We start from the raw sequence: 12589 nt of genomic DNA on the forward strand, positions 1-12589 counted from the left end.
ACTTTTTCTTTTAATTTGTTGTTCATCTCGTAGTGCCTTATGTAGCAGTTCATCCAACTCCACATACTCCTGTAATTCAACAACATCTCTGATTTCAGGGTTTAGACCATTCAGAAAACGAGCCATTATGTCTTCGGATTCCTCTTCGATGTTGGCCCTTACTAACGCCATTTCCATCTCTTTATAGTACTCTTCCACAGTTAAATTCCCTTGGGACAACCTTTGGAGTTTCTGTCGCATGGTTCTATTATAGCTAGTGGGCACATACCTTTTTCTCATCACCCTTTTCATTTCAGTCCATGTACCTACCTCTCGCCCTCCCTTTCTCTGCATTTCTCTCTGGTTTTTATGCCACCAAACAAGGGCATAGTCAGAGAATTTAGCTATTGCTAGCTTGATTTTCTGCTCTTCAGTGTAGTCATTGTAGGCAAATACATGTTCAATCTTCATTTCCCAGTCCAGGTAGGCATCTGGATCACTTTTGCCTTTGAAGGGAGGAACATTGAGCTTTACTCCCTCAACCCGGTTTTGCCTCGGTCTGTCATTACCACCATTATTACCTCTGTTCCCACCTGTAGTTCATCTAGCATTCTGATTCGCTTGGTTCTCCGATAATTCTAGTCGTTCAAAGACCTCATGATTGTTACGATCCAGCAAATGTTGCATCTGTGTGTTCATCGCGTCCAGTAACATACGCTGAGCTCCGTCCAACTGATGATACTCATTACCACCACTACCACATTCTCCTGCTCCTGCCATGATTCAACAGAAAAGTTTGCAGTAAAAAATATTAAGGTTTCAGGACCTCACCACACTCTACTCACGTGCTTATCTCTTAGATGGTAGTACACTCGTGTTTGATGCTCTCAATAGACTTTTGTGTAATGTATTCCCTCTTGCCTCTTACCACTCGTGTTCCCTCTTAAGTTCCTGGATGGACCAAATTGGACTCACAAGAAGGTTGCAGCAATGATTAGACGCACGAAGAAGTGATGCTCCAGAACTTAACACAATTAACAGTGACTATCCTAAACTAAACCGCACGCAGACTTGGCAAACTTGGGCAAAGACATAAATAGAAGTTCAAGGACATAAACAGAACATAAACAGATAGGATTGAAAACAAGGAAACTATGCAATCAACAGAGAAGAAGACACAGAATTAGCAAAATTGACATGCAAATTTCAAATGACCATAACTTTTGCTACAGACGTTCGTTTGAGGCCCACTATATATCAAAATGCTCAGAATTGAGAGGAGAATCCCTAAGAAAATCCCAAAAGGAGATTTGGTGCCACAATTTTCCCAAAAAAATGCCTCTAACTGGCTTAATTTTGTGTTCAAAGATCAAACACCCAAATTTCTTCCAATTTTTTTTTGTTTTTTTTTTTGCAACTGTTTTTTTTAACAGTCGTTCGAATATTAGAATTCATTCAATAGGTCAATAGGCAATCAGCATTAGGCAATTTGACAATTTAGCAATTTGGAAATTAGTCAATTTTTACCCAAACAGAATTCGAATAGGCTGAAACAATTTGACAGGCACAAATAGAATTCGAATAGGCAATCACAAGAGAATACAATACGAAAATGAAAGCAATGAACAGAAGACAAAATGAAAACAGTGAGAATAGAACAAAATGAAAAGAGTACAAACGAAATACGAACAGAGTAGCAACGACAAAATGAACTTGACAATCAACGAAAATAAATGAAATTGACAACCAATGAAAAAGACAACAGAACCTGTATCAAGAGCCGAAGCTCTGATACCAGATGACGTGAATCTTACGAGGTGGAACGTTTGATACAGGATTGTTGACGGAGAGGGATGCCACTTCCAGAGATGGAAGATAAGTCACGGTGACGCCACAAGGAATCAACCTTGATAAGTTAGAATTTGGTTCAACAGGAACCCTGAGAGAAACTTTCTCACGTATTTGAAAAGAATGCCAAAAGTGCCTTCATTCATTTTGACGAAAATATATATAGTTCACCAAACCCTAAAAATGAAATAAATTGGTGCAGTTGAAAAGGCATAGGTTTCAGCCACAACCACCAAATTATTTATTTAATTGCAATAATTAAATAATAAAATAAAAATAAAAATAATGGAAACATGGGCCTTCAATCATCATCAATGGCAGCTATACAAATAACCAGCCTTGTCTCTGTGACGTGTTAGGCCTGTTTAAGTCTACCTCTGGTCATGGGCCCTTCAAGTGATTTATGGTCCTTGCCCTTAGTTGTGTCCTCATCACTGTGCTGGGCCCTTTTAAGTATGCCTCTGGTCATGGGCCCTTCAAGTGCTTCATGGTCCTTGTCCTTAGTTGTGTCCTCATCACTGTGTTGGGCCTTTTTAAGGATGCCTCTGGTCATGGGCCCTTCAAGTGCTTCATGGTCATTGCCCTTAGTTGTGTCCTCATCAAATGTCGCTTCCGCTTTTGTTACCCTTCGTCCTTTCGCCGCCTCTCCCAGCCACAGGAACTTCCTCAAATACGCCCTCGTTGACGCTCTCACCGGAGGCATTGCCTTTGCCGGTTACGCCTGTTACAGTTCGTTTCCTTTGTTTCCATTTTATTATTCATTTCCATTTAAGGTTGATCGATAGAGTCAAGTGACATTTATATGTTTTTTTTCTCCTTTAATTCGGTGTTGTCACTTTGATATGTTAGGGTTGTTATTGAATCATTTTGATATGGAAATGATGTTAGTTGAAGCCTTTTTTTTGTTGTTGGAATGAAATATGCAGCTTACAACTTGGACAAAATAGAACAGAAAATGAGGTCGCTCCATGAATCGGCCAAGTACACTACTGGTGATGGAACCACTACTCTCGATGCCAATATTGACTACTTCTTATGCTTTCTTCACTTTCAATCTTCTTTGTTAGTTATGTGTTTTGATCTCATTGACTGGATTGTTAGAATCATATTGGCTGAAGCGAGAGGTGCAGCAGGAGCTATGGATGAAGTGGACAGGTGTAGGGAAGCCAACACTTTATACACAAATACAGAGAACATTCATGCAAAGAAAATTGTGATTAACTCTTACTAAACTACTAATAATTTGGAAAGTGGCAACATTTAGTAAATTTTCATCTTTCTTGTAGGAGTGTGCTTGGTTGAGCCTGAAAAAAAGTGAGTAGATGGATAATATGGTCACTTTATACTTGCCTGTGCAACCAAAGCATGAGAAGGTAGAAAATAATATATGCTTCATTTTTAATTGTTGGTTGAAATTTTGATCTGTACTCTCTTTTCCAGGTTTTGAATTTCCATATATTCAACCTCACACTTTACTTTACATATTTTTTTTATAGAAAAAATTGATGATAATATGATTCAAATTTGAAATCATAAATTTGACAGGGAAATAACCATGCCATAATAAATTCTATGAATTTGTAAGTAACAAATGAGTATTTTGTGGTAGAAGGATTAATGATAATATTGTATTTGATAGTTTACCCTTTGAATAATTTTGTACGGAAAGTGATACTTAGAGGCGTAGAGAGAGGAAAAATATTCCTAGGAGGGTCGCTTATAGATGCTCATCACCTCTTATAGATTTATTTACTTTAAAATAAACTAACTATAGAACATTTTTATCTCATTGGAGGAGGGAACTATAATACAAAATACAAGGGAAACAATTTCTTGTTTGATTATACACTGATAAAATAGCATGAGCATGAAGTAATTTCTAAATTTAGTAAGAGAACTATGGTTGTGATTTTAAGTTTTTGGCATTAATTTGATTTTGTTAACTTATGGTTTTGCGATTATATGTCTTTCAAAACATTTTGATTTTGAATTTTATGGTTATGGTGATTTGCTATAAAAGTTATTTTTTATGAACTTGTGTGATCTAAATTACTATTCTGTGTTTTGTTTTGTTAGTTCAAGTTCTATTAAGTGTGTTCTAATTTGTTTCAATATTTTTGGTTTTGTGCTTTACCTGTTTTGGTGCTCCAGCTGTCATAACTGAAGAAAATAATGCCATGAAACATGTGGGTAAGGAGTTATATCAATTTTCTTGTTTCTTACATTTCCTAATTCTAAAGTTTAAGTGTTTCTAAAACAAATGGCTTATGAACATATATGATGCATGTAGCCACCGGTGAAATATGCAAATATTCTCTCGCAACAATGGAGGAGACAGAGGACCGGGATATCATACTCTTGGCAGTACTACTGGTATATTCTCCAATTTTTGTGACTTTGAGAATTGAGATAGTTGTTTCTTTTTCTAATTTTCTCTCTTATCTCTCTCTTTAAATGATTTAACAATATATTGGCTTTTACCTGGTAATGTGAGTACATGACAGTGAGACACTAATCAGTATACTATATAGTGAATTCATGACTTGCTGGAGGAGATTTGTTTTTTCTTTTAGTTGTAGCTATCTTAGAACTGACCAATTTAACTAGAGCTTTCAAGCAATTTTTTATCCCTTTTTTAGCCCTCATTTCCTCTGATTTCATTCTCCATGTTAAAGTCTTCATATAAAACTGACAAAAGGTTATTGAGAAGGTTCTTGGTTTTACTTTGCCAGTGAGTTGCCTGAATTTTTAGGAGGTACTTGTAAATGTGCCAATCAAGGAGGTCATATGCGCTTTGATAAGAGCCCTTGGAAGGATGCAGAAATTATGAAGATAGGCCTGCAATCCATTTTATTTTGCGTTTTCTCTCTTGTTTCTCAACTTAGAACTTTAGTTGATAATTCATGTACCATGTATGGATCCGGATTCCTAAACTTACTGTTATGCAAATGTAGATGGTTTAGAATGGTGATCACAAATGTTAAAAAAAAAAAAAGTGTCACAAGGTGAGGAAGAGAAAGAAAATTCTGAGGTGAGATAACTCATTCTAAGCTCTTTGATGATACATTTCATTTTCATTTAGCTGTGCCTCTTCAAATGCTATAGCTTTTAGCATATCATTTTGATATTCTAGAGACTATCAGCGCTTTCTGTCATTTATGAAATTTTGGACTAATATATGAGCATACATGTCTAGGAACACAAGACTTCCAAATTGGAGGCAAATCACACCCCAGCTTTGTCCAATTATTGTAGAGGTATGTTAAATATCCATTCTTCACCATTATGCAGATATTGTGTAGTATCTTTTGGTAGTTTCATACGGCCATAAACTTATGGCAAATGTTAGGGCCATGTTAAGGAATTAAAAATGAAATGTTTTTATTTTAAAAGTATTATTAATACATATTACTTATGATTTTCAATGCATTTCCAGCGTGATTTTTAATTAATTTTTTTATTCATTAATTCTTTAACATGATACTTTTAGATATTCATTAGCTTAGTTTATACGTTATGTGGAGATCTCACAACATGTAGGTCCTTCTGAGAATTAGTAGTTTTTCTAGATCCCTTGAGTTCCTTCATCATCATGTTATTCTAGTTTTTGTTTCCTTACTTTTAACTTTCTGAAAAACATAAGCTCACAGGTCCCTGCCACTAAAGCTTCACAGCCTAAGGACGTATCCCGAGGGCTGATAAATCTGCTGTGAAAAAAGTTGATGAGAAAGCTTCCAAGCCTAAGAACACGACTGATAAAACTGCAGCATCAACAGGTACACACGGAGGATAGAATTTTATTTCTTTTAAGAATTGATTTCCTTCATTATATATCTATGTCACCTGAGAAGGAGCAAATGTTGGATGCAACTATAAGTTTGTTACTTTCTTATTTTTCTTGATTAATTTATCGGAGACTGGATTTTATTTTATAGCTTGTTTTTCATTTTTCACTCCTTTGAATCATAAATATTCAACATTTTAGTTTAGTTCACGTACACCTTGTATATGATCCAACTTAGGCAATTATATCTTGAAAATTTACAGTTATAGAAATAATAATAAATTAGAATATAATTATTCACTTGTCAAGAGTGAGATACCTTTACGAGTAGGTGCCCCTTTAGTTCCAGGTGTGTTACTTGTGTCCCCTTTAGTCTTAAACATCCTCTCAAGTGAAAATTGTATATGCTTTGCCTGTAAGTTCTAAAGTAACTTTGAATAGTTTTGGAACTATAAAAAGATGAAATAAAAATTTGAACACTCTTACTAAGTTATTATCAATTTTGGTGCTTCATCTTTGATCTTCATTTCATCTTCTAAAATTTCAAAGTCAACAGTGAAGCTTGAAACTAGCTGTTGTTGATGCTAAGAATCAACAAGAGAGAAAAACTGCTCTTAAGGTTCACATAAAAATTGACCAAGTGTAGCACATATTAATTACTCAAGTGATGAGAGTGTAATTTCTCAAAATGATGATATGTTGGAGAGTGTGTTTTAAAAGGGAGGACAATTTTAACTAAAGAGAGTTCAATAACATTTATAAAAATAAAATATTAGTGCATTAAATATATGCTAATCTACCATTTTTTTTATTTTAAAAAATTATTTAATTAGAAAATATTTATTGGAAATAAAAAAAAATTCCTCTCTCTTTCCTTCCATCATTTGATGCCTTTTCCATTTATGCCTTCAAAATTTCTTGTTCACATCTAAAAAATTATTTATGTACTTCCTACTAAACTTATATTCTATAAACACCGAAAAAGTGTTCTCTCTTATTTTCAATAAATTGATATATTTGTCTCAACTAGACTAGTTAAAATTTAGTGTAGCTTTGACACTAAAAGTTTCAAATAAATAATAATATTAATATTATGTCCTTATGCTGGCAATCCATGTTAATAATCATTTCAGTGATAAATTTGTCTTTCTGTGTCACATAGACTATTTTATTAACGATAATGAACGAAAGTTAACGGCCGGATATATTTGTCGCACTTTTTACAATAAATGCATTAAGGATACTTATTACAAGATTAAAATAAATAGTACAAATTTACTTTTTAATATTTTATTTGTCATAATATTTTTTTGACTTTTTGTCTTTCCACTCGTCTGACAAATGCGTCCCTGACAGATAAAAATGTAAAATTTAGTCCCCGAAAGTATAAAAAGTGCAAGAAATATATCCGGACTTTAATAATAGATTGTGATTAATTATTATTATTATTATTATTATTATTATTATTATTATTATTATTATTATTATTATTATTATTATTATTATTATTATTATTATTATGTGTTTATAATTTATTACTCCTATTCATTTAGTACTTATGCAATATATTTTTTAAATTTCCTTTTAATATATATATTTTTATTATTTTGATTTTCTTGTAAAATCTTAATCTTTGCTGTTTAAAAAAACTTTATCTTATATCTTATAATTTTATCAAATTTCTACTAATTTCCTCACATTTAATCTTTAAAATTATTCCATTTCCTAATTCTAACTTAAGTATCCTTATACTTAGATTGAAAATAATATGTCGAGAGTTTTGAGTAGAAAAAACACAACCGGCTAAGGGATCAAATTTATTTATTTTAAAAAAAGAATTTAATCAACTATTTTTCTTAAAAAAAATGTCTCACAAAATTTAAACTAGATAAAACTAAAGTGGAATTATAAGTCTTTTTTCTTAATCAATAAAATGTATATATATACCTCAAATATGAAAGAATCCATTGGATAAACCTTATGTGCTTTCACTCGAGACAACACTTATTATACATAATATGAATGAAGTTAAAACAGTTACTAACAAATAAAAAACCCAAATAAATTTAAATAAAAAATAAAATAATGCTCAAATTAATAAAGAGGTTAACTTAAGAAAAAACAAAAAAAAAACTAATACAAAGGTTTATTCTTTGCCTTTGGTACGTAGAGTTGTGTCTGTCGCTAATTTAGGGACTGAAACAACCTTGCATTCCATTTGGCATGATGTGGCAGAGTATGTGATAAAAATTATTAATTAATTGAAGAAACAAAAAAAAAATTAAGAAATAAAAGACTTTCATTTTTTTAAATGGTAACTCAATTTTTTTATATCATAAAACTAAAGAAATTTATTATATTTTGGAAAATAAGTAGTTATATTGATTAATTAAAAAATTAATTAACAATTTGATAGATGGATAAATAGATAGATAATTAAAGTATAAGAGTTCAAATCTTAAGTTGTATTTTACTGTATTTTTAATCCATATTTCCCTAGCTTCTCTCTCCTATACAATTCATTATTAATGTCTGGATATATTTGTTGCACTTTTTATACTTTCGATGACTAAATTTTGTATTTTCATCTTTCAGGGACGTATTTGTCAGCGAATTACACATTAAGGGACAAAAATGACTATTTACCTTATATCTTAATATACAATTGGTAAATCCCAACCAAATAATAACATAGTCAATGAATAAGTTTTTTTGGTAAGCTACATAGTCAATGAATAAGTTTTTTTGGTAAGCTTTGTTGTAGGGCCAACTAAAGCAGAAAAGATGGTAGGGCCCAACTAAATACCCATTACCTGTTGTCCTCTGTAAAAGTGAATAAGATTATTAATAACCACCGATTCAAGTTGGTTCTAACAATTTGCTAAATAAAAAAAATATGTTCTTGGTTTGAGTTGATCCTTGAAGATCCATACTTACTTTATTCGTTTTCATATGCATCTTATTGTGCCTATACAAATGAAGTAATGTGAGGCAACAGTCATACAACTAGTTATTTCTGCCAACCACATGTTTAAGCTTGACGATGAGATTAGAATTTTCTCCAATCTACAATTTTCAGTGATATGACCAAAAAATTCTAATCTCATCCTCAAACATGCATGATATACAAACAAGCTTAAACAGGTTTTGAAATGAATTGCATTCTTTGATTTTTTTTATCAAATAATAAATTTATCTCTTTAAATTATATTTAATATAATTTTTTATATATGGTAGTGTGGAAGCAAAGCTTCATGATGAATCAACAATGATTCAAAGGTGTTTTGATGATAACAATGATGACAACAAAAGATGATGAACAAAAAGCTCAAGTGAATCAAAGAACATCCATCTCAAGATCAAGATTCAAGACTCATGAAGAAAGCCTACAAACAAGAATCAAGATTCAAGATCTCAAGAATCAAGATCAAGATTCAAGACTTAAGAGATTCAAGATCTCAAGATCAAGATTCAAGACTCAAGATTCAAGAATGAAGAAAAAACTCAATCAAGATAAGTATTAAAAAGTTTTTCAAAACTTTGAATAGCACATTAGTTTTTGACAAAACCTTTACCAAAGAGTTTTTACTCTCTAGTAATCGATTACCATATTGTTGTAATCGATTACCAGTAGTAAAATGAGTTTGAAAATGTTTTCCAACTGAATTTACAACGTTCCAAATATTTTCAAAAGGTTGTAATCGATTACAATGTTTTGGTAATTGATTACCAGTGTCCTTGAGCGTTGAAATTCAAATTTAAATGTGAAGAGTCACATTGTTTCATTCAAAAGCTTTGTGTAATCGATTACACATATTTGGTAATCGATTACCAGTGTTTGTTTCTGAAAAAATCTAAAGATGTAACTCTTCAAAAAGGTTTTGACTCTATTAAATGGGTTTTAAGCTTTTCTAAAAGATATAACTCTTCTGAATGGCTTTCTTGACCAGACATGAAGAGTCTATAAAAGCAAGGCTTTGTTTTGCATTTTAAATCAATTATTCCAAGTCTTTCTAACAATCTCTTACAATCCTTTACAAGCCTTGAGTCTCTTTGAACTTCTTCTTTGTATCAAAAGTTTTCTGAAGTTTTCTGGTTTTCTAAACCTTGAAAACTTGTGCTATTCATCCTTTTCATTCTCTTCTTCCTTTGCCAAAAAGAATTCACCAAGGACTAATCGCCTGAATTCTTTTTGTGTCTCTCTTCTCTCTTTTCCAAAAGAAGGAAGGACTAACCGCCTGAATTCTTTTGTGTCTCCCTTCTCCCTTGTCAAAGAATTCAAAACGACACAGTCTGAGAATTCTTTTGATTCTTCCCATTCCCTAATACAAAAGCGTTCAAAGGTCTAACCGCCTGAGAATTCTTTTGTATCCCCATTCACAAAGTATCAAAGGTGTAACAGCCTGAGATCTTTGTCTTAACACATTGGAGGGTACATCCTTTGTGGCACAAGTAGAGGGTACATCTACTTGGGTTTGACTGAGAACAAGAGAGGGTACATTTCTTGTGGATCAGTTCTAGTGGAGGGTACATCCATTAGGTTCAAAGAGAATAAGGGAGGGTACATCCCTTGTGGATCTTTGCTTGTAAAAGGTTTTTTTACAAGGTTGAAAGAAATCCCAAGGACCGCAGGTTGCTTGGGGACTGGAGGTAGGCACGGGTTTGTGCTGAACCAGTATAAAAATCCTTGTGTGTTTGTTTCCTTCTTCCCTACTCTTTTACTTTCCGCTGTGCATTTAATTTCCACTTTTACTTTCTGTTAAGTTTCTCTTCTACTCCATATTCTCTTAACAACATAAGTAAAAGCCTTAAAAGAGTAATTTTTTAATTGGTAAAGTTTTAGGAATAATTAATTCAACCCCCCTTCTTAATTATTCTGAGGCCACTCGATCCAACAAGTGGTATCAGAGCAGGTTTCTTGTAGAAAGTCTAACAACTTCAAGATTAATGGCCTCTTTAGATTCTTTGTATTTCAAAAGTATTTTCAGGAACAGGTTATTCCAAGATCATGATGAAGACCAAGTCAATTTGTGTCTCATGACAAAATCTGATGAGAATAACAAAGAAGATTCTGTAAGGAAGAAATGTTACATAGACAGTGGATGTTCCAAGCACATGACGGGTGATGTATCCAAATTCACAACTATTTCTCCCAAGAAAAGTGGACATGTTACATACGGCGACAACAATATTAGTAAAATCTCAAAAGAGGTAACATCTAAGCCATCTCTATAAATTAAGGTATGAGTAGTATTTTCAGTTAATTTATTTTTATGGCTAATAGAAAATAATTGTTGAAATTGCTTGATTGTGTTTACAATGTTTAATTAACTATATTTAGTTTTAATTTTGAATATATATGAATAATTGAATTTTGTTTAATGCTTGAATTGCTTATGTTTTGTTTGTTTTGACATGATAGGATAATTGAATTAAGTAAATAATTGTCATAATATGTGTTGATAATTGTTATTTGATACTTAAATTTCAGTGTTTAATTCTCTGGTAATCGATTACCACTATGTGTAATCGATTACAATAGAATAGACTTAGTTCTATAAATTGAAAATAAGTTCAAAATTATTTGATTATGTTAAAATTTATTATGATTAATTAACTATATTTAGTTTAAATAATTTCAATATACATGATTGATTTTTTGTCTTTGGTAATTGTGTCCAAGTAGTTGGAAGTTTGAAAATTAAAAATTTGGAAGTTATTGGAAGTTTTAAATTTAAAATTTGGAAGTTATTAGAAGTTGAAAGTTGAAAATGAAAGTGGAAGTTATTGGAAGTTGAAAGTTAAAAAAGGAAGTTACTGGAAGTTGAAATTTGAAATTTAAAATTTAAAATTTAAAATTTAAAATTTAAAATTTAAAATTTGAAATTTGAAATTTAAATTTAATTTTTTTTATATTTGAATTTTTTTAAAAAAAGTATTGTGCACAGTTAGTTGATTATTAATTAAATTTAATTAATTTGAAATGTTTGATGATTGATTGTGTTTGAGAGTTATTATGATTTTTTTTTAAAAAAAATTATGTTGATTATTTTGATAATATATATTTTTAAAATAATTATGCATGATTTTTGATGTAATATGTTGTCGCAACGTGCCCTTTTGCGGGCGAGCGAAGGCGAGGCTCACGGGTGCGCTTTCCAAAGGAGGAAAGATGCGCGGAGTCGCCACCAACGTTTATTTGTGAAAAACGTCGGGAAAATCGAAGGAAACCGGTCAAAATGAAAATTCTAAGTTCGGGAGTTGTATTTACGTTTGAGGAAGGTATTAGCACCTCTCACGTTTGTCTCAAAGGACAACAGCCTATTTTTCAGAATTGTGGAAATTGTGTTATCTTAACTTTTAGTTCTTTTTATTTTTTGAGGTCGACAAAAGTGGGGCTCTTGCTCCTAGGTACCCTCCATCGAAGAGGAAATCAGACCTACGTAGTTCTTTTTTATACGTGAATCAAGTGATTCTTTTTACTTGAAAGGTGATCATTTTAAGGCGTTGGACCTTAAAAAATGATCCATTTTACTTGGTAAGAAACTGAAATGATAAATTTTCAAAACCCTATTTTTGTGGACGAGCTTGACTAGGCGAGTTGATTTTAGCCTTAGTTTCGCTTTAGTTATTAGTCAATTCAATTAAGAATGAGAAATCCCAAAGAGAAAACGTCCGATTGATTTTTCGCTTTATTTTACTAAAAGGTATTTTTGATTATTATATTATTATTTTACCTCTTTTTTTTATTTCCAACGTGGTTACGGCACAACCGAACGGTCGGAATTCATTTTAACCGAAATTAACGGATGATACAATTCAAACGATCGGTGGAAATTTATTTTATTTTTAGATTAGGCAAAAAATGACTTAAATAAATGACTTAAGCACGTCAAAAGGGGGTATAAAAAGCGAATGAAAACGAGAATAAAAATACATGAAACAAAATGTGGACCACCACGGGTACATAGAATGAAT

Source organism: Glycine max, chromosome 4 (genome assembly GCF_000004515.6).
Source record: "Glycine max cultivar Williams 82 chromosome 4, Glycine_max_v4.0, whole genome shotgun sequence".
Taxonomy (NCBI): Eukaryota; Viridiplantae; Streptophyta; class Magnoliopsida; order Fabales; family Fabaceae; genus Glycine; species Glycine max.